The sequence below is a fragment of the Phyllobates terribilis genome, unplaced genomic scaffold, assembly GCF_046119375.1.
Source record: "Phyllobates terribilis strain yellow unplaced genomic scaffold, ASM4611937v1 Scaffold_11__3_contigs__length_659146591, whole genome shotgun sequence".
Taxonomy (NCBI): domain Eukaryota; kingdom Metazoa; phylum Chordata; class Amphibia; order Anura; family Dendrobatidae; genus Phyllobates; species Phyllobates terribilis.
Window position 1 is genome coordinate 63,189,142 of NW_027362771.1, and position 25,206 is coordinate 63,214,347.

The following is a 25,206-nucleotide window of genomic DNA, read 5'->3' on the forward strand; positions in this document are numbered from 1 at the left end:
CAGATGGGGGTTGTGCTCACAGCCCAACACCGTGCAGGATGCTTGGCATTTGCCACAGAACACCAGGATTGGCAAAGTCGCCACTGGTGCCCTGTGCTCTTCACAGATGAAAGCAGTTTCACACTGAGCACATGTGACAGACGTGACAGAGTCTGGAGATGCCGTGGAGAGCGATCTGCTGCCTGCAACATCCTTCAGCATGACCGGTTTGGCAGTGGGTCAGTAATGGTGTGGGGTGGCATTTCTTTGGAGGGCCGTACAGCCCTCCATGTGCTCCCCAAAGGTAGCCTGACTGCCATAAGGTACTGAGATGAGATCCTCAGACTCCTTGTGAGACCATATGCTGGTGCGGTTGGCCCTGGGTTTCTCCTAATGCAGGACAATGCCAGACCTTATGTGGCTGGAGTGTGTCAGCAGTCCCTGCAAGATGAAGGCATTGAAGCTATGGACTGGCCCGCCTGTTCCCCAGACATGAATCCAATTGAGCACATCTGGGACATCATGTCTCGCTCCATCCACCAACGTCACGTTGCACCACAAACTGTCCAGGAGTTGGCGGATGCTTTAGTCCAGGTCTGGGAGGAGATCCCACAGGACACCATCCAAAACCTCATCACCAGACCTTGTAGGGAGGTCATACAGGCACGTGGAGGCCACACACAATACTGAGCCTCATTTTGACTTGTTTTAAGGACATTGCATCAAAGTTGCATCAGCCTGTAGTGTGTTTTTCCACTTTAATTTTGTGGGTGACTCCAAATCCAGGCCTCCATGGATTAATAAATTTGATTTCCACTTTTGATTTTTGTGTGATTTTGTTGTCAGCACATTCAACTTTGTACAGAACAAAGTATTCAATGAGAATATTTCATTCATTCTGATCTAGGATGTGTTATTTGAGTGTTCCCTTTATTTTTTTGAGCAGTTTATATTTATATATGTACAGTTGAAACGAGAAGTTTACATACACTGTATTAAAAACACATATGCATGTTTTTCTCAATATCTGACATGAAATCAGAATAAATTATTCCCGTTTTAGGTCAATTAAGATTACCATAATTTTTAATATTCGCCAAATCCCATAATAATGAGAGAGAATGTTTTAAGGCATTTTTATTACTTACTGCACAGTCATGAGACACACCTGTGGATGTATTTAAATACACACTTGAAAAACACTGCTTCTTTGTGTAGCACCATGGGAAAGTCTAAAGAAATCAACCAAGATATCAGGAAGAGAACTGTGGACTTGCACATGTCTGGCTCATCCTTGAGTACAATTTCAAGATAACTAAAGGTGCCTTTGTCATCTGTACAAACAATTATACACAAGTACAAACAAGATGGGAATGTCCAGCCATCATACCGCTCAGGAAGGAGACAGGTTCTGTGTCAATGAGATGAAAGTGCTTTGGTCCGACATCTGCATGTCAACCCAAGGACAAAAGCAAAAGACCTTGTGAAGATGATGGCGGAAGCTGGTAAGATTGTATCAATAACCACAGTGAAATGAGTACTGTATCAACATGGGCTGAAATGCCAATCTGCCAGGAAGAAGCCATTACTCCAAAAGAAAAAGAAAATAGCCAGATTAATGTTTTCAAATTCACACAGGAACAAAGACCTTAATTTTTGGAGACATGTCCTGTGGTCAGATGAACTTTTTGGGCATAATGACCATCGTTACGCTTGGAGGTAAAAGCAGGAAGCTTTGAAGCCTAAGAACACCATCCCAACTGTGAAACATGGGGGTGGCAGCATCATGTTGTGGGGTTGTTTTGCTGCAGGAGGGACCTGTGTACTTCACAAAATAGATAGCATCATGAGAAAAGAAGATTATGTTGCAATACTGAAGCAACTTCTCAAGACATCAGCCAGGAAGTTAAAGCCTTGTCGGAAATGGGTCTTCCAAATCGACAATGACCCGAAGCATACTGCCAAAATGGTACCAAAGTTGCTTAAGGATAACAAAGTCAATATTTTGGAGTGGCCATCACAAAGCCCTGATCTCAATCCTATTGAAAATGTATGGGCAAATCTGAAAAGGCAAGTGCGAGCAAGGCGATATACAAACTTGGATCACCAGTTTTGTCAGGAGGAATGGGCCCAAATTCCGACCAACTATTGTGAGAAGCTAGTGAAAAGATATCCCAAAGCAATGGTACCAAAATCTAATGAAATGTATGTAAACTTTTGACTTTGCAGTAAGTGATTAAAATGCCTTAAAACATTCTCTCGCTCTCATTATTCTGGCATTTGGCAAATATTAAAAATTATGGTAATCCTAATTGACCTAAAACGGGAAAGGTTTATTCTGATTTCATGTCAGATATTGAAAAAAACATGCATATGTGTCTTTTTATATAGTGTATTTAAACATCTGGTTTCAACGGTATATACATCACATAGGTTACCCTGGTGCCAAAGTGTATACATCAGATATGATACGGTGGGGCCGGTGTATATGCATCACATAGGATACGCTGGGGCGATGTATATACATCACATAGGTTATGCTGGGGCCAATGTACATACATCACATAGGATACGCTGGGGCCAGTGTATATACATCATATAAAATATACTGGGACCAACATATCTACATCATGTAGGATACGCTGGGGCAGATATACATAATATCATATAGTATACACTGAAGCTGATGTATATACATTACATAGGATGCACTGTGGTTGATATATACAATAGATAGGATACCCTTGGGCCAATGTATATACAGTACAGACCAAAAGTATGGACACACCTTCCCATTTAAAGATTTTTCTGCATTTTCATGACTATGAAAATTGTACATTCACAGTGAAGGCATCAAAACTATGAATTAACACATGTGGAATTATATACTTAACAAAAAAGTGTGAAACAACTGAAAATATGTCTTATATTCTAGGTTCTTCAAAGTAGCCACCTTTTGCTTTGATGACTGCTTTGCACACTCTTGGTATTCTCTTGATGAGCTTCAAGAGGTAGTCACCGGAAATGGTTTTCACTTCACAGGTGTGCCCTGTCAGGTTTAATAAGTGGCATTTATTACCTTATAAAAGGGGTTGGGACCATCAGTTGTGTTGTGCAGAAGTCTGGTGGATACACAGCTGATAGTCCTACTGAATAGACTGTTAGCTGCTTTTTTCTTGCCATAATACAAATTCTAAGTAAAGAAAAATGAGTGGCCATCATTACTTTAAGAAATGAAGGTCAGTCAGTGGGAAAAATTGGGAAAACTTTGAAAGTGTCCCCAAGTGCAGTTGCAAAAACCATCAAGCGCTACAAAGAAACTGGCTCACATGAGGACCGCCTAAGGAAAGGAAGACCAAGAGTCACCTCTGCTTGTGAGGATAAGTTTATCCGAGTCACCAGCCTCAGAAATCGCAGGTTAACAGCAGCTCAGATTAGAGACCAGGTCAATGCCACACAGAGTTCTAGCAGCAGACACATCTCTTCAACAACTGTTAGGAGACTTTGTGCAGCAGGCCTTCATGGTAAAATAGCTGCTAGGAAACCATTTTTAAGGACAGGCAACAAGCAGAAGAGACTTGTTTGGGCTAAAGAACACAAGGAATGGACATTAGACCAGTGGGAATCTGTGCTTTGGTCTGATGAGTCCAAATTTGAGATCTTTGGTTCCAACCACTGTGTCTTTGTGCGATGCAGAAAAGGTGAACGGATGGACTCTACTTGCCTGGTTCCCACTGTGAAGCATGGAGGAGGAGGTGTGATGGTGTGGGGGTGCTTTGCTGGTGACACTGTTGGGGATTTATTCAAAATTGAAGGCATACTGAACTAGCATGGCTACCACAGCATCTTGCAGTTGCATGCTATTCCATCCAGTTTGCGTTTAGTTGGACCATCATTTATTTTTCAACAGGACAATGACCCCAAACACACCTCCAGGCTGTGTAAGGGCTATTTGACCAAGAAGGAGAGTGATGGGGTGCTACGCCAGATGATCTAGCCTCCACAGTCACCAGACCTGAACCCAATCGAGATGGTTTGGGGTGAGCTGGACCGCAGAGTGAAGGCAAAAGGTCCAACAAGTGCTAAGCATCTCTGGGAACTCCGTCAAGATTGTTGGAAGACCATTTCCGGTGACTACCTCTTGAAGCTCATCAAGAGAATGCCAAGTGTGTGCAAAGCATTCATCAAAGCAAAAGGTGGCTACTTTGAAGAACCTAGAATATAAGACATATTTTCAGTTGTTTCACACGTTTTTGTTAAGTATATAATTCCACATGTGTTAATTCATAGTTTTGATGCCTTCAGTGTGAATGTACAATTTTCATAGTCATGAAAATACAGAAAAATCTTTAAATGAGAAGGTGTGTCCAAACTTTTGGTCTGTACTGTACATTACATAGGATACTCTGGGACTGATGTATATACATTACATAGGATACACTGTGGCCAATGCATATACATTACATAGGATCCACTGGGGTTGATGTAGACATATCCTTTAGAATACGCTGGGGCCTATGTATATACATCATATACTAAATATTTTGGAAATGTTTATGACTTTGGACAGATTAATATGTTTCCTCCTTCATAACTGATTAAACTTTATCGAGCTATAGCTTGTGATTGTGGCAGACGGTTTAGTTAAACCCCTGTGTGTTGCACATTTGCATCCTAGCTGAGAGCAGCTTGTCACGGAGACCTGCGTTTTGGCTGCTGTCATAGCAAACATTATAATATAATAAAATGCCTTCCGGATATAACAGTGTGTTAAATCATAGTGATGCACAATGGGGAAATAGTAATAATAATTACAATACCTTCATTACATTTTTCAATTGTTACACTATTTGTGGATTAGATTTTTATGTCACTTGAAGCTAAGGCAGAAAATGATGGAAAATAGAACAAATTGTAAATTGCATGCCTGTCTGAGGTGTGAGGCAGCACCCAATCTGAATTTTGCTGAAAGCAAAAACATAATGAGATAGGTACAATATTATTAGCTGGCTTCTTTCCATTTGCATAATGATTGCAGCAAATATTGAAAATACTGCAATGAAGAGCAGGGAGACAATCCGATTTTGTGTCTTTGTGAAGACAGGTAATTAAATGGGGTAGGAATGGAAAAAGGAAAAAAAAATGAGAAAAAACAGGATAAAGTGAAACTACAATATTAATTGTCTCTAGGAGAGAGAAACAGTTAGGCCACAGCCCAATATCAATATTTGGTCAGTATTTTTTCCTCAGGAGTCGGAGCCAAAACCAGGAGTGGGTGATAAATACAGAATTGGTGACTTGTTTCTTTTATACCTTTTCTCTGATTGTTCGTCACCTGGTTTTGGCTCCCACTTCTGAGAAAAAATACTGACCAAATACTGACCAAATACTGATAGTGGGGCCGTGGCCTTAATAGAAGATTTTGATTGGTGGAAATTATATTTCCCTTTACTATTTATGTTAACCGTTATACACACTAGTATGCTATTACTTCTTACCAGGGAATAGGCAATGTTTAAGTTCAGAAGTCACTCATCCATGAAATTTCTATAATTTCAATATAATGCAGCAGGAAAGTTGGTGAACCAACACTGCCATTATATAAGGGTAGTTGAGGCCCTAGTGAACTTTGTGTTGGGGTCAAATAGCTTATGTCTCTCTGCCCTTGCACTCACAAGTGAAAACTCTAATCCTGCCATAATCCATACCTTCTTTACTTGGGGCTCTGACATGATAAATTGGAGGGAGGGTGCAAAATGAGCTTCCAAATCGGTGCCAGAAAATAGCTATTCCTCTACTGTTATTGTGTTTTCAAAAACCCAAGACAATGAAGACTAAAATAAGTGGGTTAAGTAGAGTTAAAACTGCTAAATTGAGGTTAATATAAATTTCTGCTAACCTATTCATATTTTATTATATGTTTACCAATTATCAGGTAAATGATGCAGAACGAAGCCAGTTTCTCCATAGGGTATTTGCCATTTGAGGCGAATGTGTCAGTTCTCATACTGTAACCATGTTTATTATGTCCACAGAGACCCATTTACATGAAATACCTTTTCTTCATTTGCTGTAAATTCTCAAAATCAAAGTGCACCAATTTCGTAGAATACATTTACAGATGGTTCCTTCCATTTTACCCTGGAGAAATAGATCTTTTTTTTACTGAAAAACAGCATTAACATCTGGTGCTTTTAAAATTCTGCTTAAATATATGTCTAAAATGAAATCTGGTCATGGAATATGCTCTGTTACAATGAACGACTTCTGGACTATATTCTTAGCTTGTGTAATCTAGATGATAAGACAAGCTTATAAAACATCTGAGCTGCTAAGAGTCCATTTAGAATGTTCTTATCCCACAATTCCCAATATTGAATGTGTTAAACTGAAATCATCAGACCATTAAAATGCACTGCAAAACCCTTAACATTTCATGCAAGGTTCACTTCCGAGTGTCACTAACATACGTCTATGCTCTTGGATTGATAAGAGAAATAAAAGGGCAGATGTCCCTGCATAATATCTAATTATTCATACAAGGGTACACGCAGCACAAAGGCTTCACTGGACTCTCTGCAGACAGGAGAAAAATCATATTCCAAGCTAATATCTGAGCATAAACTTGCTTGTGAAAAGGCATTTCCTTACATTCATTTAATAAAGTATTTCTGTAATAAAAGGATCAGTCTTCTCTATATTCCACTTTCGCCATTGCCAGTTCTATTACCTCAACCATTGCATAGTTAACAAAGCCAAATAAGATATTTTAATATATTTCCAAGTAGTAAAGCCAACGTTTTACCTAGGCATTGGTGGGGATTCAGTGTTGGACCAAGGGATGGTGAGTAAGGCCCTCTTCTTAAACCAACTGTGCCTAGTGACAGGGGTTTTCTGAAATGGAACACCCCTTTAACCCTTTCACCCACCAGCCTGTTTTCCCCTTCGTGACCAGGCCAATTTTTACAATTCTGACCACTGCCACTTTATAAGGCAATAACTCTGAAACGCTTCAACATATCCCAGTAATTCTGAAATATTTTTTTTGTGACATACCATACTTTATCATAGTGATAGAATTTGTTTGATATGACTTGCATTTATCTGTGAAATTATCGGAAATTTGACGAAAATTTTAAAATTTTAAAAATTTTAAAATCTTTAATTTGTATGCCTTTAAATCAGGGAGATATGTCACACAAAATAATTAATAAATAACAATTCCCACATGTCTACTTTACATCAGCACAATTTTTGAAATATAATTTTTTTATTAGGAAGTTAGAAGGGTTCAACGTTGATCAGCAATTTCTCATTTTTTCAACAAAATTTACAAAACCATTTTTTCAGGGACCACATCACATTTGAAGTGACTTTGAGGGATCTATATGACAGAAATTACCCAAAAGTGACACCATTCTAAAAACTGCACCCCTTGAGGTGCTCAAAAACACATTCAAGAAGTTTATTAACCCTTTAGTTGCTTCACAGGAATTAAGGCAATGTGGAATTAAGCAATCCCTTTTAATGAGATACTAACCACTGAGCCACCGTGCTGCTCACTGTGAAACTTTTGTTGTGTTGGGCTTTGTTTCCAACTATTCGGGAAGCCGTTTTATTTCCCTTTGATGTGACTGGAAGATGCTGGAGGGTAACTAGTAGTGTTGAGCCACCCCCGTAGTGTTCGAGTTCGGTTCGGTTCGTCGAACACCCGTGTGTTCGCCGAACTGTTCGTCGAACTGTTCGTCGAACACTTTCGAACACCGTTAAAACCAATGGCAGGCAAACAAAAACACATAGAAACACATAGAAAACACCTTCAAAGGTGTCCAAAAGCTGACAAACTGCTCAGAAGACATAACTAACACATGGAAAAGTGACAAGTACATATAGTCATGCGAAAATAAAAGAGGTGGAGGAGTAAAAGGAGGGGGAGACACAGATATAGGCAAGTCATGCCCTTCTAAAATCCAAAAAGTGAGAAGCCGACACGGCCAGTCCGCTCCTGACCGTGCCACCTCCGTGTCGCCGGGTTTGTGCCAGAGCCGCGGTGAACCCTGACGGCCAGCCTCCCTCTCCCAATACTGGTGCCTGTCCGCTGGTGGGTCGAGCGAGCCCCCCTGTGGTGGAGGCAGCTCTAAGCTTTTTAATTTAAATTGTCTCTCTAAATTGAATGAATACACTTTAAATCCATTTACAAGGATCTATTGGAGGGCAAGTCTCATGCCAGCAGCCGCGGTAATTCCAGCTCCAGTAGCGTCCACTAAAGCTGCTGCAGTTAAAAAGCTTTTATAAGGATCGAGCTCGGCTGTCCACCGCAAGGCATCCTACTGCCAGTCCCAGCCCCTATGCCTTGGGGTGCCTCCTGATGCTCTTCACTAAGTATCCCATGGTCCCGAAGCATTTCCTTTGAAAAAATTAAGTGTCTAAACTACAGGTGGTGCAGCTTGCTTAACAGCCGGGATAATCCGCTCACTAGCAGACACTGCTACTAGGCACAAAGTATTTCCTGGGCTAGATGCAGTTAAAAATTTGTAATTAGATACTCTCGTTGGATGCTGAGAAAGCATTCCATAGAGTCTCCTGGCACGCCATATATGATTCTCTTAAAAAGCTTGGGGTAGGGGTCTAGGGGACCCTTTTATAGCCAAAATCACGGCCCTGTATCGCAATACGTCACCTAGGCTGAAGATAAATGGAACTGTAGCACCCTGAGGGCTCGGTTGCTACAGACGTATTGCACCTCACCCAGAGGTGTGATATCTCACTCTCAGGTAAGGATGGAGTGTGGATCAGGACCCGACACCTGCATGCATTACACCACATTGCCGTGGGGCAGGGCGACCAATATGCCCCTGAGATGGGCACGACAGTCCCTGTCCCTGGCTGGAGTGGGGGGAGGGAACACTGAGGAAGGGGAACCCTGTAGTGCAGGAGCAGGGAGGAAGCAGTTCCTGGGTGCATTGAGAAGGGAGTATAAAAGGTGGGCACCATCTTAGTTCAGTGCAGAAAAGTCTGAGCAGAAGTGGCAGGGAGCAGGGGCTCTGCATGAGCTCTGCTCCGGAGGCGGGCCTAGTAACAGAGGCCCAGGCCTGGAAGAGGGAGAAGGAAGGAAGAGGAGCGGAGAAGGCTCCAGGAACGAGGAATGAAGGGATCCCAGGGGTGCGGACGGGCGAGTCGCCACCGCACGCCCGAATCCACCTGCGTGGAGGGGTCAGGCCAAAGGGGGAGACCGGTCCCCGAACTAGTGGAGGCAGGAAACGACCCTCAGCTAGAAACCGGAGGCTCTGACATTTTATGTGGCGCAGCCCCTCGCTACACCCGCTAGGAAGGCACCACATAGGGTCAGGGAAACTGGCGCCAAGTTTACCAAGAGGAGGCCCGAGGCAGCCGGACAGAAGTGTTGGTAAGAAAGGCCAGACAAAGGACACACAAAGGGGGTCCTGTGAAGTGCTCCAAAGTTATCTGGGAGTTGTCTGAGCCCCTCACCTGGTGAGCACAGTACGACGTGGGCAGCCGTTACCTGCAGACGTGGTCTGGATAATAAGAACTGTGAGTAAAGGCCCTGAACTGCATCACTGACTCCGTGTCGTTACTGCTGCTGCCCTGCACCATCACCCCCATCCTCCGCATACACTGCCCTGAGGCTATACTCCTCCCGTGGGGAGTTATGCTACGCTCTGCTGGCCCACAACACCAGCCTCAGTGGTCTGCCCTGTAGCGGCGGTTCACTCTGACCGCAATCCACGGGTGGCGTAGTCGGACATTTAAACATGAAAACCACATAAATAGTTCCGCCACTGGTTTGACCGCCCTGAGCCATGGAACTGGGTCGCCGCCACGAAGACTACAACCACCAGCATCCACCAAAAAGGGTCCGGCTCCGGGTGTCCCAAGGCCCAGGGGGTGCGTCAGAACATTTTCATCACCTTTCACAATCACCAATGGGACAAGGCAGTGATGTCCTCTGTCCCCTCTCTTATACATCCTAGTGACGGAGCACCTGCTCTCATCAATTCGCCATAACCCCAATATTAGGTGGATTGAGGTGGGAGGCACCGAGTACAAGTGCTCTCTATTTGCTGATGATGTCCTAGTATATATCACTCAATCACATATATCCATCCATGCTGTTATGGCTGAAATAGATCACTTTGTTATATGGTAAAATTTTAAAATCAATGCAGCGAAGTCTGAGGCCCTCGATGTCTCCCTCCCCAAATCCATATAGGATTCCATCCAGTCCAACTTTCCCTTTGCCTGGCCCTCACAGGGTATCAAATACTTAGGAATTCCTATTCATAGAGACCTCTCCCATCTATGTTATCTTAATTTTGAGCCCTTTATTGAACAACTCCATACAGACCACGGTTGGCAAGTTAGAACTGTAAGATTCACTACGTGAACCACTGGTGTTTTGTGGAAAAGCACATGTACACTGCGTTCCAAATTATTATACAAAAAGTGTTTAGGAGTGATAAGGGAAGAATTTGTTTGTTTGTCAGTTAAACTCATTGATGGTGATGTGTGTCAGGGCTCTTTATATCACTGTAAGCAATTGCAGACACCTGTGCTAATTAGTTTGGCAGGTGTGTCCAATGAAAGGCAAGACTACTTAAGAAGGCTCTCTCACATTATTAAGCAGCCTACATTTTCTGCCAAAATGGGAAAGAAAAAGGATGTGTCGGCTGCTGAGAAGCAACAAATTGTGGAGTGTTTAGGTCAAGGCATGACTACAATCAACATTGTGCGATGATCAGGATGAAGTGTCTTGGCAATCAAGAAGTATGTAGCTGATTCACAGTACACACGTGTGCGTGCTGATAAGGGCAAATTGAGGACTCTTTCCTACAGGCAATTACGTCAGGTTGAAAGAGCAGCGGCAAAAAGCCTTGTCATAGCAGCAGACAAGTTTTTGAAGCTGCTTGTGCCTCCAACGTCCCCCGAACAACAAGATGCAGGGTCCTTCAGAGGTTTGCAGCTGTGCATGCGCCATCCTGTCGACCTCCTCTATCCACTTCACACAAGCAGAAACGGCTCCAGTGGGCCAAACATTACATGAAGACTGATTTCAAAACTGTTTTGCTCACGGATGAGTGCCGTGCAGCGCTCGATGGTCCAGATGGATGGAGTGGAGGATGGCTGGTTGATGGACACCCCACGCAAACACGGCTACAGCGCCAACAAGGAGGAGGTGGAGTAATGTTTTGGGCTGGAATCATGGGGAGAGAGATTGTCGGCCCCTTTAGGATCCCTGAAGGCGCTAAAGATGAACTCCATAATGTATGTGGATTTTCTCAAACAGCACTTCCTGCCATGGTTCAAGAAGAAGAACCGTGTATTTCACAGCAAGATCATTTTTCTGCATGATAATGCACCATCTCATGCTGCACATAAAACATCTGCATCTCTGGCTGATATGGGCATAAAAGGGGACAAACTTATGGTGTGACCCCCATGCTCCCCTGACCTCTACCCCATTCAGAACCTTTGGAGCATCATTAAAAGGAGTGTCTATGATGGCGGGAGGCAGTTCACATCTAAGCAACAGCTCTGGGAGGGTATTCTGTCCTCATGCAAAACAATTGAAGCAGAAACCATCCAAAACCTGACAAATTCAATGGACGAGAGAGTTCAGAAGCTCCTTTCGAACAAGGGGTCCTATGTGAAAATGTAACATCACCTAGAATAAAGTTTTGAGTTGAAAACTGTTTGATTTCAGTTTCTAACAACCTGCTAATGCTTATAATTTCAAAAATGACCATTTTTTTGGTCTTTATTAAAATGAAAAGGTTGATCGAAAAGTTTGGGGGATCTAAGAGTGTGGCAACCCAGTAGTCATGATTACCTCGAATTCTGACAATATGAGGGTCATGCTGCAGGTAGTGCAGCAAGAAGGCACTTATGTGCCTTGCGCATCTCGGAGCCCCAAAATTATTTTCCGGGCTAGATGCAGCTAAAAATTATTTTTAATTTTAAATCTGGTGAAGCTTTAGTATAGATGGCCTAATAGGATCAGTGCTGCACACTGCTACAAAGCCCAAATTATTTTCCAGTCAAGATACAGATAAACATGATTAGTAATTTGAAAGCTTAAAACGTTTTTTAGGGTGGTTTTAACCAATCATCAAGCTTTTACTCTCCCCAGGATGACACAGGGGTAGAAAAGTCGTTTCGGATCCATGATTTGTTCATCTTTATGAACGTGAGTCTGTCTACATTATCAGTGGAGAGCCGCGTGCGCTTATCTGTCAGCACACCACCAGCAGCGCTGAACACATGTTCAGACAGAACGCTGGCTGCGGGGCATGACAAGATCTCCAAGGCGTAAGTGGCTAGCTCCGGCCATTTATCCAGATTGGAAGCCCAAAAAGAGCAAGGGTCCAGTGACACAGTCGTGGCTTCAATGTTTACTTGGAGATACTCCTGTACCATCGTCTCTAGGCGTTGACTATGTGTCAGACTTCTTGTCTCCTGTGGCCTTGCAAAGGATGGGCTAAAAAAGTGGTGAAATGATTCCGCAAAATTGATGTTACCAGCAGATACTGTGGTTCTGTTACGGTTTGAGTGCTGAACACTTGACGGTCCCACGGTTGGCAAGTTGGAACTGTGAGATTCACTACGCGCACCACTGGTATTTTGTGGAAAAGCACATGTAAGATTCTGCAACAGTCTCTGCTGATACTCCTGCATGCGTGCATCCCTTTCTATGGCAGGAATAATTTCTGCAAATTTACTTTTGTACCGGGGATCTAACAGTGTGGCAACCCAGTAGTCAGGATTATTTCTAATTCTCACAATTCGAGGGTCATGTTGCAGGTAGTGCAGCAAGAAGGCACTCATGTGTGTTGCGCATCCAGGAGCACCAAGTCCCTGTTGTGTTGGTGGCGAGGTAACAATCATGCTTCCTTCCTCTGTCCTCTCCCCCCAACCTCGCACAACAGAAATGTGATCAAGGTCTCCCTCATCTGATGAGTCTTCCATCAGTTCGTCCTCCACTTCTTCCTGGGCTCCTGCACCTTCCTCACTAGTTTGGCTGCTACCATGCGCCCTGGTAAAACCATCTCCCCCACCCTCACATGCCTGCCGCCTTGGTGCTGCCGACCGTCTGGACCTTGCAGATGTTAGCCCTTCCGCATACAACTCCTCCTCCTCTACTTCCTCCACCTCCTCTTGTGCCACCACCTGACTCCGAATTCTGTTTAACATGTGCTCCAGCATGTAAATCACCGGAATAGTCATGCTGATAATGGCATCGTCAGCACTAAACATCTTCGTCGCCATTTCAAAACTGTGCAGAAGGGTGCATAGGTCCCTGATCTGAGACCACTCCTCCAGCGTGATTTGCCCCACCTCTGAATCTCGTTGGCCCAGGCTATACGTCAGAATGTATTGCACCAGGGCTTGTCGGTGCTGCCACAGTCGCTGCAACATGTGCAGAGTTGAATTCCACCGGGTAGGCACATCGCATTTTAGCCGGTGAAGTGGCAGGCCCAACGACTTCTGTAGAGATGTAAGTCGCTGAGCTGCGGGATGCGAACGGCGGAAGTGAGCACACAGCGACCGTGCCCTCTGCAGAAGGCCATCTAGTCTGGGATAGTGGGCTAAAAATTGCTGGACAACCAGGTTCAACACGTGAGTCATACAAGGCACGTGTGTGACATTGCCCCGGCGAAGGGCCGCACCCAGGTTTGCAGCATTGTCGCACACGGCCTTCCCTGGTTTCAGGTCCAGTGGAGACAACCATTCATGAAATTGGTTCTCCAGAGCTGACCACAACTCCTCAGCTGTGTGACTCACATTTCCCAGACATTTCAATGTAAAAACCGCCTGATGACGTTGAGCCCTACTGCCAGCATAGTAAGGAGGTGTGCAGGATCCCTTCTGCGCAGTTAGAAAGCTTGTGGCATGACCAGACAGGCTTTGGGTGCAGGTGGAAGACCGAGAGGAGGTTGAGGAGGCAGAAGCAGTGGAGGAACTTTGACATAAAGAGGATTGACGCACAACTCGTGGGGACGGCAAGACTTGGACAGCAGCCCCTTGTCCTGCTGTCACCATAGTTACCCAGTGCCCAGTCAGCGACATGTAACGCCCCTGTCCATGCCTACTCGTCCAAGTGTCTGTGGTGAAATGCACCCTGTCACACACAGAGTTTCTCAAAGAAGCGGTGATGTTGTGTGCGACATGCTGGTGGAGCGCAGGCACACCTTTCTTTGAGAAGTAGTGCCGACTGGGCATCTGGTACTGGGGCACTGCGACGGACATAAGGTCTCGAAAATCCTCTGTGTCCACCAGGCGGAAAGGCAGCATTTCTGTAGCCAAGAGCTTGCAGATGGTGAAATTCAACCTCTTAGCTTTCTCATGGCTAGGAGGAAATGGTCTTTTACTTGTCCACATCTGAGGGACCGAGGGCTGGCTATTGTGCTTAGACGGGGTTGATAAGGGTGTCCCCGGCAAACTGCCGGTCTGTGAGGAAGATGCAGGCGGACATGTTAGGTTGCCTTGATCCAAAGGTGGTGCTATCGATGTCGGACAGCGCTCAACACCAGCTGGTGTTACCACCTCCAAAGAAAATGATGACCTGCCAATCACGCTGGCTGTTGCGGGTAAAGAGGTGGCAGGTCTGCGCCCCAAAACAGGTGTGACTGCTGTCCCCCCAGTCACAGAGGATGAAGAGGCCGCGGATGCACAAGATATGGCAGACGGTGATTGGCCCGGCCGGCTAGGCCGCATTGTAGCACACTGAGCTTCCCACTGCAACTTATGCTTCATGTCCATGTGCCGGTTCATGCATGAAGTACTCAAACTATGTATTTTTTGGCCTCTACTTAGCTTTTGCTGACAAATGTTACAGATAACACGAGTTGGGTCATCTTTATCGATCTGAAAAAATGCCCAGGCTATGCAAGGCTTAGCACCCATGCGACCTGAAGAGCCACCACGACTTGTGGTGAGAGGCAGAGTTGTGTTTGAGGATGCAGTTGTTGACGTGCTTCCAGTACTACGTCTCTGTCCAGGAAGGCGCAACCTGACCTCGTCGTCACTAGCATCTTCCTCCACCTCCTCTGCTGACCTCATCTCTTGGCTGACTGTGGGTTGACAGTAAGTGGGATCTCCGACCTCATCATCATCACCCTGTGCGTTATCACACCCGTCGTCCTCAGAGCCAACCTGTTCCTGCCCTGACAAAAAACTAAAGTTGTCGCTCCAATCAGGTATTTGAGTCTTATCATCGTCTTCCTCATTGTCTCCACCAACAGGAGTTACAGTTTGGGAATGAGGGTCTACATTATGGTCAGAACCTTCTGCGTCTGGTCCTGGATCCGACTCATAAAGATTCTGGGCATCAGTGCAGATCATTTCCTCGTCTGGATTCACAGAAGCGCTGGAGTCGACCTCTGATTCCCAGGCTATAGTATGAGTAAACAGCTCTGCAGACTCAACCATCTGTTCTACCTCATACTCAGACGGGCAGCTGGAGATTTGGGAGCTGTGAGGAAGCAAGTGCGATTTGGGTGACACCTTTGAGGACTGGAGTATTTGTGATGTTGAAGTTGATGTGGAGGAGAGCCCACTTAAAGGAGCACTTGATATCCGTTGAAGCACCTGCTGTTTTTGTGCCTCATCTGGAATTTGTAGCGATTGGCGTGGCAGTAAGATAGGGATCTTATCACATTGTCCGCTAAAAGAAGTAGACATTTTAGTTTGGCTGGAAGATGGTCTTTCTTCTGCAGATGTTACTGTTGCTTTAACACCTACCCCACGGACACAACCTTTTTTCCCCTTCCCAACACGCCTATTCCCCTTTCCACCAGCAGCAGGCCTTTTTCCACTCATTTTGGTGGTTAACTAATTCACAACTCTGGAGTTGTTTGCACAAAAAAACAATGGATGGTAACCGAGCAGAGCTGAGTGGCCAAACTGTGGTATTAGGCCAAAACTATTGGCTGGGTTAGATGCAGAAAAAAATTATTTTGAATTTGCAACCTGATGGAGGTCAGTATAGATGGACTAATACAAATAGTCCCACACACTGCTAGAAGCCCAAATATTTTTTCAGAGGTACTGTAGATGCAGATAAAAATTATTTTCAATTTGCAACCTGATGGAGGTCAGTATAGATGGACTAATAGACCAAGTCCCACACACTGCTAGAAGCCCAAATATTTTTTCAGAGCTAGATGCAGAAAAAAATTATTTTGAATTTGCAACCTGATGGAGGTCAGTATAGATGGACTAATACAAATAGTCCCACACACTGCTAGAAGCCCAAATATTTTTTCAGAGGTACTGTAGATGCAGATAAAAATTATTTTTAATTTGCAACCTGATGGAGGTCAGTATAGATGGACTAATAGACCAAGTCCCACACACTGCTAGAAGCCCAAATATTTTTTCAGAGCTAGATGCAGAAAAAAATTATTTTTAATTTGCAACCTGATGGAGGTCAGTATAGATGGACTAATAGACCAAGTCCCACACACCGCTAGAAGCCCAACTATTTTTTCAGAGCTAGATGCAGAAAAAAATTATATTCAATTTGCAACCTGCTGGAGGTCAGTATAGAAGGACTAATAGAACAAGTCCCACACACTGCTAGAAGCCCAAATATTTTTTCAGAGCTAAATGAAGAAAAAAATTATTTTTAATTTGCAACCTGATGGAGGTCAGTATAGATGGACTAATAGACCAAGTCCCACACACTGCTAGAAGCCCAAATATTTTTTCAGAGCTAGATGCAGAAAAAAATTATTTTTAATTTGCAACCTGATGGAGGTCAGTATAGATGGACTAATAGACCAAGTCCCACACACCGCTAGAAGCCCAAATATTTTTTCAGAGCTAGATGCAGAAAAAAATTATTTTTAATTTGCAACCTGATGGAGGTCAGTATAGATGGACTAATAGACCAAGTCCCACACACTGCTAGAAGCCCAAATATTTTTTCAGAGCTAGATGCAGAAAAAAATTATTTTTAATTTGCAACCTGATGGAGGTCAGTATAGATGGACTAATAGACCAAGTCCCACACACCGCTAGAAGCCCAACTATTTTTTCAGAGCTAGATGCAGAAAAAAATTATATTCAATTTGCAACCTGCTGGAGGTCAGTATAGAAGGACTAATAGAACAAGTCCCACACACTGCTAGAAGCCCAAATATTTTTTCAGAGCTAAATGAAGAAAAAAATTATTTTTAATTTGCAACCTGATGGAGGTCAGTATAGATGGACTAATAGACCAAGTCCCACACACTGCTAGAAGCCCAAATATTTTTTCAGAGCTAGATGCAGAAAAAAATTATTTTTAATTTGCAACCTGATGGAGGTCAGTATAGATGGACTAATAGACCAAGTCCCACACACTGCTAGAAGCCCAAATATTTTTTCAGAGCTAGATGCAGAAAAAAATTATATTCAGTTTGCAACCTGATGGAGGTCAGTATAGATGGACTAATAGAATGATGCTATGCCCAAAAGATTTTACTTCACTAGGTGCAGTAAAAAAATTTGTATTCTATACACAGGTGTTATATCTTGCAACACAGATAGGCTACTCCACTGACTAACACACTCTGCAATAGGCCAAAAAGGATTAGCTTTGCTAGATTCAGCCAAATGCTGTGAAAAAAACTTGCACAGCACTGGCACAGACCTGCCTGGCAAAAACTGATAGGAACTCATGTAACCTAGTCCTGAAAAGGACTCCAATTACAATTAGTCTTTACTCCCACAACCTATCTATTTAAGAGCACAGACCTCCCTGATAAAAGTCGTAGGAAATGCTGTAACCTAGTCCTTAAAAGGACTGCAATCACAACTATTTCCTACTCCCAAGCTATCTGTATATTTGTGCGAAAATTGGCTTGAAATTAACAAGGTATAGCGCACACAGCAACAGCGGTGCCGTCTAACACGCAGCTGCAGCAGTGAGAAAATGGTGGCGACGGGGAAAATGGCTTGGTCTTATAGGGCAAGGACATGTGACATACACTGCCAATCACACATGCCCTTGCTTGTGTGAAAAAAAGCACTTCGCTCCGTGTGTGCGCTGCTGATAGGCTGACAGATTGCACCTCCCCACTGCAAATGCGGGAAAGAGAAAAAAAAATGGAGATCTTCATTGTTCCTGCAGAGATCCATCCCCTGCCCCTCCCCCCACCCCGCTGTACACTCAAACTGCGTATTAACATTAATTTTCATCATTACTGAGAAAAAATCCAGTTATGATTTTGGTGCACGAACAGTTATCGAACATAACCTCGAACAGCCGAATTTTTCTCAAATTGTTCGTGTTCGCCGACCGGCTCGAACACCGCCCAAAACAGCTCGAATTTGAGATTGGCGAACAGTTCGAGTAGAACAACGCTCATCTCTAGTAACTAGTGTGAGAACAGATCCCAACAGAATGAATCATTCACATTAATCTGCCAGATCTTTTAGAAAGCATCATCCTGCACTGCAGGTCAAGAAGATATCCAATGGTGTTGAACAAAGAGCAGTTTTATTAATCTTCGCGATTCATAGTTGAACCAGCTCCTTCATCAGGAAAAAATCACATTCTTCTTGACCAGCAGCGCAGCAGGTTTATCCGTATAACCTTTTCTACTATTGCATTTACTGCTGATTTATTCCAACATATTGAGCAGCAGCATCAGATGTCTATATCTGCACAGGAGTTGTAACTTACACAACCCAGCCGGGTGAGCAATACTTTACTATCTACAACGTTTATTGCCCGGGTTATGCCCTATTCTGCGCTTTTTGTCACTTTTTTAATTATATCTGAAATTGTGGAAGAGCACAAAAAGGAGTTAATTTAAATGATGATTATTACAAAATTAATTCATGTGTACAAAAATTCCTTTTCAACAATCTTCCAAAAGGCAAACACCTTATGAATCTGTATTTTAGCCTCTAGGATCTTGTATGCAGGCAATATGCCCATCAGCAAGGCAGTGGAAAGGCAAATTCTCACAGATCCAATCATCTCCTCTAATATTAAAGGGAATCAGTCAGCAGGTTTTTTCAATTTAATCTGAGAGCAGCATAATAAAGGGCAAGAGACCATGATTCTAGGGAGATGTGTTACTTATTAGGCTGTGTGCTGTAGTTTTAATACAATCAGTGTTTTATCAGAAGGATATTACCACTAGAAGACAAGGTCTCATGTGCAAGCTAGTCCAGCTGATATATGTTGCTTTGCTCCCGCCACTGATTTGCAACCTGCTAACAAAGCACAGTGTACACAGGAAGCCGCTAATTAGGGGTGTGGGCGGGGTTCTACAAAGCATTTGAGCACTACTACATCTACAGCAGAGAAAACAGGGATTCTTAAAAAACTGTGCCAAGCAGTACAGTAAGTGACACATCACTGGAATCAGGGTCTCTTTGCCTACATCATGCTGCTCTCAGATAATATAGCAAAAACCTGCTGACAGATTCCCTTTGAAAGATCATAATAAGCATAATTATTTTAAAAAATGTTATTGAGGCTCCTGGAACAAAATTCTACATGTTTTCAAATACTTATTAAAAAATATGAACTTCCAGTGTTTGTGTAGTGTTTTTGCAAGTATTTGCTATTTCAAGACATTTGTAATGTATTTTATGCTATTTTTCAAATATTATAGGAAAAAACTTATTGAAAAAAAATCCATTTCATGGATATGCTGCATTTTGCAAAAAAAAAAAAAACAAACAACACCATGTCACCATATTATCACAATAAATCTGTCACATTGGATGTTTCTTAATATTTCAATTAGACTATGATAAGTAACATCTGGTCGCTATTTTTGTAGCCCAGAAACAATGGCATTATAAGCGCATAAAAAAAATGAAAATATGTAATTTTTCACAAACTCTCTATGTAGGAATTTATGGGTTGTTTCAATACTTTAAAATGAGATAATCCTGCGCACCAGCATAACAGGCTTCTGAAGGTGTTACAGAGCTCACATTTAGGGCTCACTCACACGAGTGATGATTCTTTCTTCCGAGAGAATCAGATTGATTATGCTAATTGCACTTGGCTCAAACTCTGATCACAGTTTGAGTAGAGTGTCCGCATAGTGTGATCTGATACTCTCAGATGAGAGAATCATAGCACATAGCATAGGTGCTAAGAAGATGGAGAACTTAAGTTCTCCATCTTCTCCTTTGTCTGTGCAAAGTGGACTGCACTCAGATGACATACGACTGCAGTTAAAGGTTTTATACACACCCATAGACCTGTATGGGTGCACATGATCCGATTGTAAGCTATTGTGAGCGAGACCTTAGGCTAGGGCTTCACGACGATATATGTCACTCTAACACAGTCGCGTGACAGCAAGTTGCAGACGAATTGCACAAATATTTTTGTCATGCAACTTTTCAGACAATTTCTGTTGAATGCCACATCATGCCATCATCATTAAATGCCATCATCATCATGTCATCATATAGTCCCAACCTCGCCTTGCAGCAATCATGTCACTTGCGCTTTTTTGAGTTCCACTCTCTGTATTTTCTAAAACCTATAAAAGGTCCCTTTAATACATATACAGCTCACTTTCACTGAATGGCTTCTGTCATTTGGCATACATGTATCTTAATAGGTTGGATCCACATCTTTGTATGGGGACAAGGCACAGCCAGCTCTGCTTCAGATTGTGGCTTAGTTTGAGCTGTCTGCTTGAGAAAAAAAATCTGTTTTGGCTCAAATCTTTTCTATCTTTGGCAGCAACTTCAGTGCTTTCTATGGCCATTGCTGCAAATCTGTCTCATGTTTAACTATGTCATAAATATTTGCCTTAGTCTCCATAAGGGACATGGGTCTCAGCCACAAAGAATGTCCAGCAAAGGAAAAACTACAAATGCATGCCTTCTAATAGCTTCCGTAATACCTACTGCAATGTTAGAATATGGTGTCTCTACTTCCATGCACTGTCAAATGGGTTATTGGGCTTCTCACATGTTTTAGCCCTATATTGCAGACTCCTCCTGCCAATGGACATGTCGCCTCACACCTCTTTTGCCAATTTGGAACTACAGTATAGAGAACCAATACCTGTCAGTGACAGTCAAAGAGTAAAGTAAAAAAAAGTAAAAACAATCTATGTCACTTATAACAAGTATTAAATATAATTATTCTCAGTGTATGGCTAACAGTAATAATAAACTACAACAATCCTATGTAGTCATGAACATCAAAGTCTTATAAATAACAACAATAATAAATAGCAAATTGCATTAAACTCTTTTGGAAAGGGTAAAATCGCATATAGGACTCTTGTGTAAGAGTTAATCACAGTTTACTGTATTGATGGAGATTTGTGATGTAATATATGATCTGGCCAGTAGAAGGCAGCGGAGAGGCCAGAGTTGCAGCCCAGGGATTTGGCAATTGGTGGTTGCTAGGGGAGTTCAAGGAGAGAGTGAAGTTACCCATCATTGGAAAAAGGTCTGGATAGAGGGGTGTCACTCTGGGATGTGTTGTTTGGCTTGACATGAGCTGACTCTGTGACGACAACTAAGGACACAGCATCTTGGGCTCAGCCATGTGAGACCTTATTTCTAAGGACTTAGAGAAGCCCTGCATTAGAGAGATCGGCATTCTCTAAGAGATTCAAGTTTCTGATTATTTGGGACTCAGCCCAGTAAGGACACTTCAGTCTCAGGACAAGCATGTATTTTTGCTTGCATATAACTGTTAATTCTGTTCACTTTACCTGTGTATACTCTTAGTCGGTGTTAATTAAAGTAACTTTTATTAGTTACATACTCATTGCTTACCTATCATCCTTTCCTTTGTTTTATAAACTGGTTAGTAAATGTTCATATTATATTATCTAATCTTTGTGCGTGTCTGCTGATTGCTGCTGTATCTCTCGTCCTGTGGCCGTCCCTCGTCCACGTTTCATTTGCACATGACCAATTATATCAGACAAGTGCTATCTGTGGTTTTCATGGATAACACTCGTACCCATGATAATTTATAGGGCTTTGCACAAGTAAAATTTTTCCTCGTACTGAGTGGTCCGAGGAAAAAATTGGTGACTTGTCTTATTTTGATTCTAGCGTTGGATCAAAATTGGCAATGTAAGTCTACGGGTCCGTGGAAACCATTCACCATTCATCCACTCGGATGACATTTAAGTGCAGTCCAATCTTCACGGATTGACTGAATAGAGAAGGTGCAGAAACTTTTTCTTCTCTCCACCTCCAAGAAAAAACAATGCAACTCTGATCAAAGTCTGATCAGAGTCTGATCAAAGTCTGATCAGAGTCTGATCAAAAATCTGAACTTTTTCTCGGATGGAGAGAAAACAGTTGTGTTCACCTACCCGTATAGCAGAAACATATATACATTCAGTTTTTGTGTGTTTGGCCACAGCCCCACTATCAGTATTTGGTCAGTAATCGGTCAGTATTTTTTCTCAGGAGTGGAAGTTAAAGCCAGGAGTGGGTGATAAAAGCAGAATTGGTGCACTTACTTCTATTATACTCGTATCTTTTCCCAGATTGTTCCTCACCTGGTTTTGGATCCCACTCCTGATAAAAAATACTGACCAATACTGATCAAATATTAATAGTGGGGCCGTGGCCTTTAAGTCCAAGTATGGACAGCCGTACTAAATTCGGCCAGTCACGTCTGCAAATTGGAGACGTGACTGGCTCTGTTTGCAGTTCCATATGCTCAGTAGCATAGTGAATGAGTGAGGAGCTGGCTACTGTTTACAAGCCTTAATCCAGCCCATACTTTAGAAAAGAATATTACATGTTGCAATTTTTTCCATACAGACCATTGGTCAATATGGAAAATCGGCCATGTGCACTGGCACAGTGGCTATAAGGCTATGAGCACACAATGCAGAAATGCTCAGGATTTTTTCCTGAGCATTTCTGCATCTCCCTGGCAGAAAAAAGCATGTTGATTGTACATGCGGATTGTACATGCGTTTTTCCTGCCAGGGACAAGTGGATGTGAAGCGTTCTTCACATGCATTTCCGCGTGCAGGTTGACAAGCGCTTTCCAAGCGATTTTAACATCACTTGGAAAGTGCTTGACAACTTGGTCACACTATATAAATCCATGCAAACGGCATGAATTTATATAGTGTGACCTTAAAGATGGTAAAAAATAAAAAATAAATATATACTTACCTTCTGATGGCCCCTGGAGTCTTTATTCCATCCGTCCTGACTTGCCGGCAGCTCGCGGTATACTGAAGGACCTGCCGACGTCAGCGGTCGCGTGACCCGTCACATGACTAAATGACGTCAGCGCAGGTCCTACAGTCCACCGCGAGCTGCCGGCAAGCGAAGACAAGCACACTGGGGGCCATCAGAAGGTAAATATAATATTTATTTTTTATTTTATTCTTTTTTTTACAGGTTGTATGGTACCCGGGTCCGGAGGAGAGTTTCCTCTCCTCCAGACCCGGGTACCATCTGCACATTGAAACGCATGGATTCCGCATGTTCAGATGCAGTGATGCGCAATCCATGTGTTCCAATGCAAGTCAATGGCGGCGAAAACGCAGCTCTTCTGCAAAATAATTGGTAGTGCTGCGGATTTTTCCACAATAATAACCCGCAGCAGAAATTTCCGCAGCATGTGCACAGCACATGCAGATTATCATTGTGGAAGATGGCAGGTCTTCTACCAAGCGTTTTTTAAGAGTTTCTACAGCGTTATGTGGTGTGCAACATATTTATTGACTATATGAGTATGGCTTACTGCTTGGCCAGAATTTAGACACATTTATGAAATGTGATTTAAATGTTATGTCAATCAACTTTGCATAAATCAATAGTAAAAGCTAGATATGGGAGAATAGATTTGGTGCAAAAAGTCAAATATTTGGAAAATTGCTTGACCTTGTAAATTTGAACAATTTGAAGTGTTATTAATGTGTATCACCGAAAATGCTCAACGTTATATGACAGAATGCAGGAGATTGCATCAAACCAGTCAAGCTTCCCAAAAAGGCCTTGCAGCTATATGACATAGTATAGCATAGCCATCATATAGTATAGCACATCACATAGTATAACACAGCTTCTCAAAGTCTGTGTAAAAACTGAGGCAGGGAATAAAGCTCAGTAACCATTTTATCGTGAATGTAGTAGAGAATTTAGTAAGATTATGTCACAGCTCACAGCTTAGCAACCCCTGGAAAAAAATTATGGAATCACCGGGCTCGCAGGATGTTCATTCAGCTGTTTAATGTTGTTGAAAAAAGCAGATCACAGACATGGCACAAAACTAAAGTCATTTCAAATGGCAACTTTAGGGCTTTAAGAAACACTAAAAGAAATCAAGATTAAAAATGTGGTACTCAGTAAGGGTAATTTTTTTCAGACCAAGCAGAGGAAAAAAATTATGGAATCACTCAATTCTGAGGAAAAATTATGGAATCACCATGTAAATTTTCATTTCCAAAACTAACACCTGCATCAAATTAGATCTGCTTGTAGTCTTTATCTAAAAAGGAGTGATCACACCTTTGAGACCTGTCCACCAAGTGGACTGACATGAATTATGGCTCCAACACGAGAGATGTCAAGTGAAACAAAGGAGAAGATTATCAAACTCTTAAAAGAAGGTAAATCAACATGCAATGTTGCAAAAGATGTTGGTTGTTCACAGTCAGCTGTGTTTAAAATCTGGACCAAATACAAACAACATGGGAAGGTTGTTAAAGGCAAACATACTGGTAGACCAAGGAAGACATCAAAGTGTCAAGACCGGAAACTTAAAGCAATATGTCTCCAAAACAGGAAATGCACAAAAAAACAAACGAGGAACGAATGGGAGGAAACTGGAGTCAATGTCTGTGACCGAACTGTAAGAAACCGCCTAAAGGAAATGGGATTTACATACAGAAAAGCTAAACATAAGCCATCATTAACACCTAAATGGAAAAAAACAAGGTTACAATGGGCTAAGGAAAAGCAATCATGGACTATAGATGACTGGATGAAAGTCATATTCAGTGATGAATCGCGAATCTGCATTGGGCAAGGTGATGATGCTGGAACTTTTGTTTGGTGCCGTTCCAATGAGATTTATAAAGATGATTGCATAAAGAGAACATGCAAATTTCCAAAGTCATTGATGATATGGGGCTGCACGTCAGGTAAAGGCACTGAGGAGATGGCTGTCATTACATCTTCAATAAATGACCAAGTTTAAATTGATATTTTGGACAGTTTTCTTATCTCATCAATTGAAAGGAT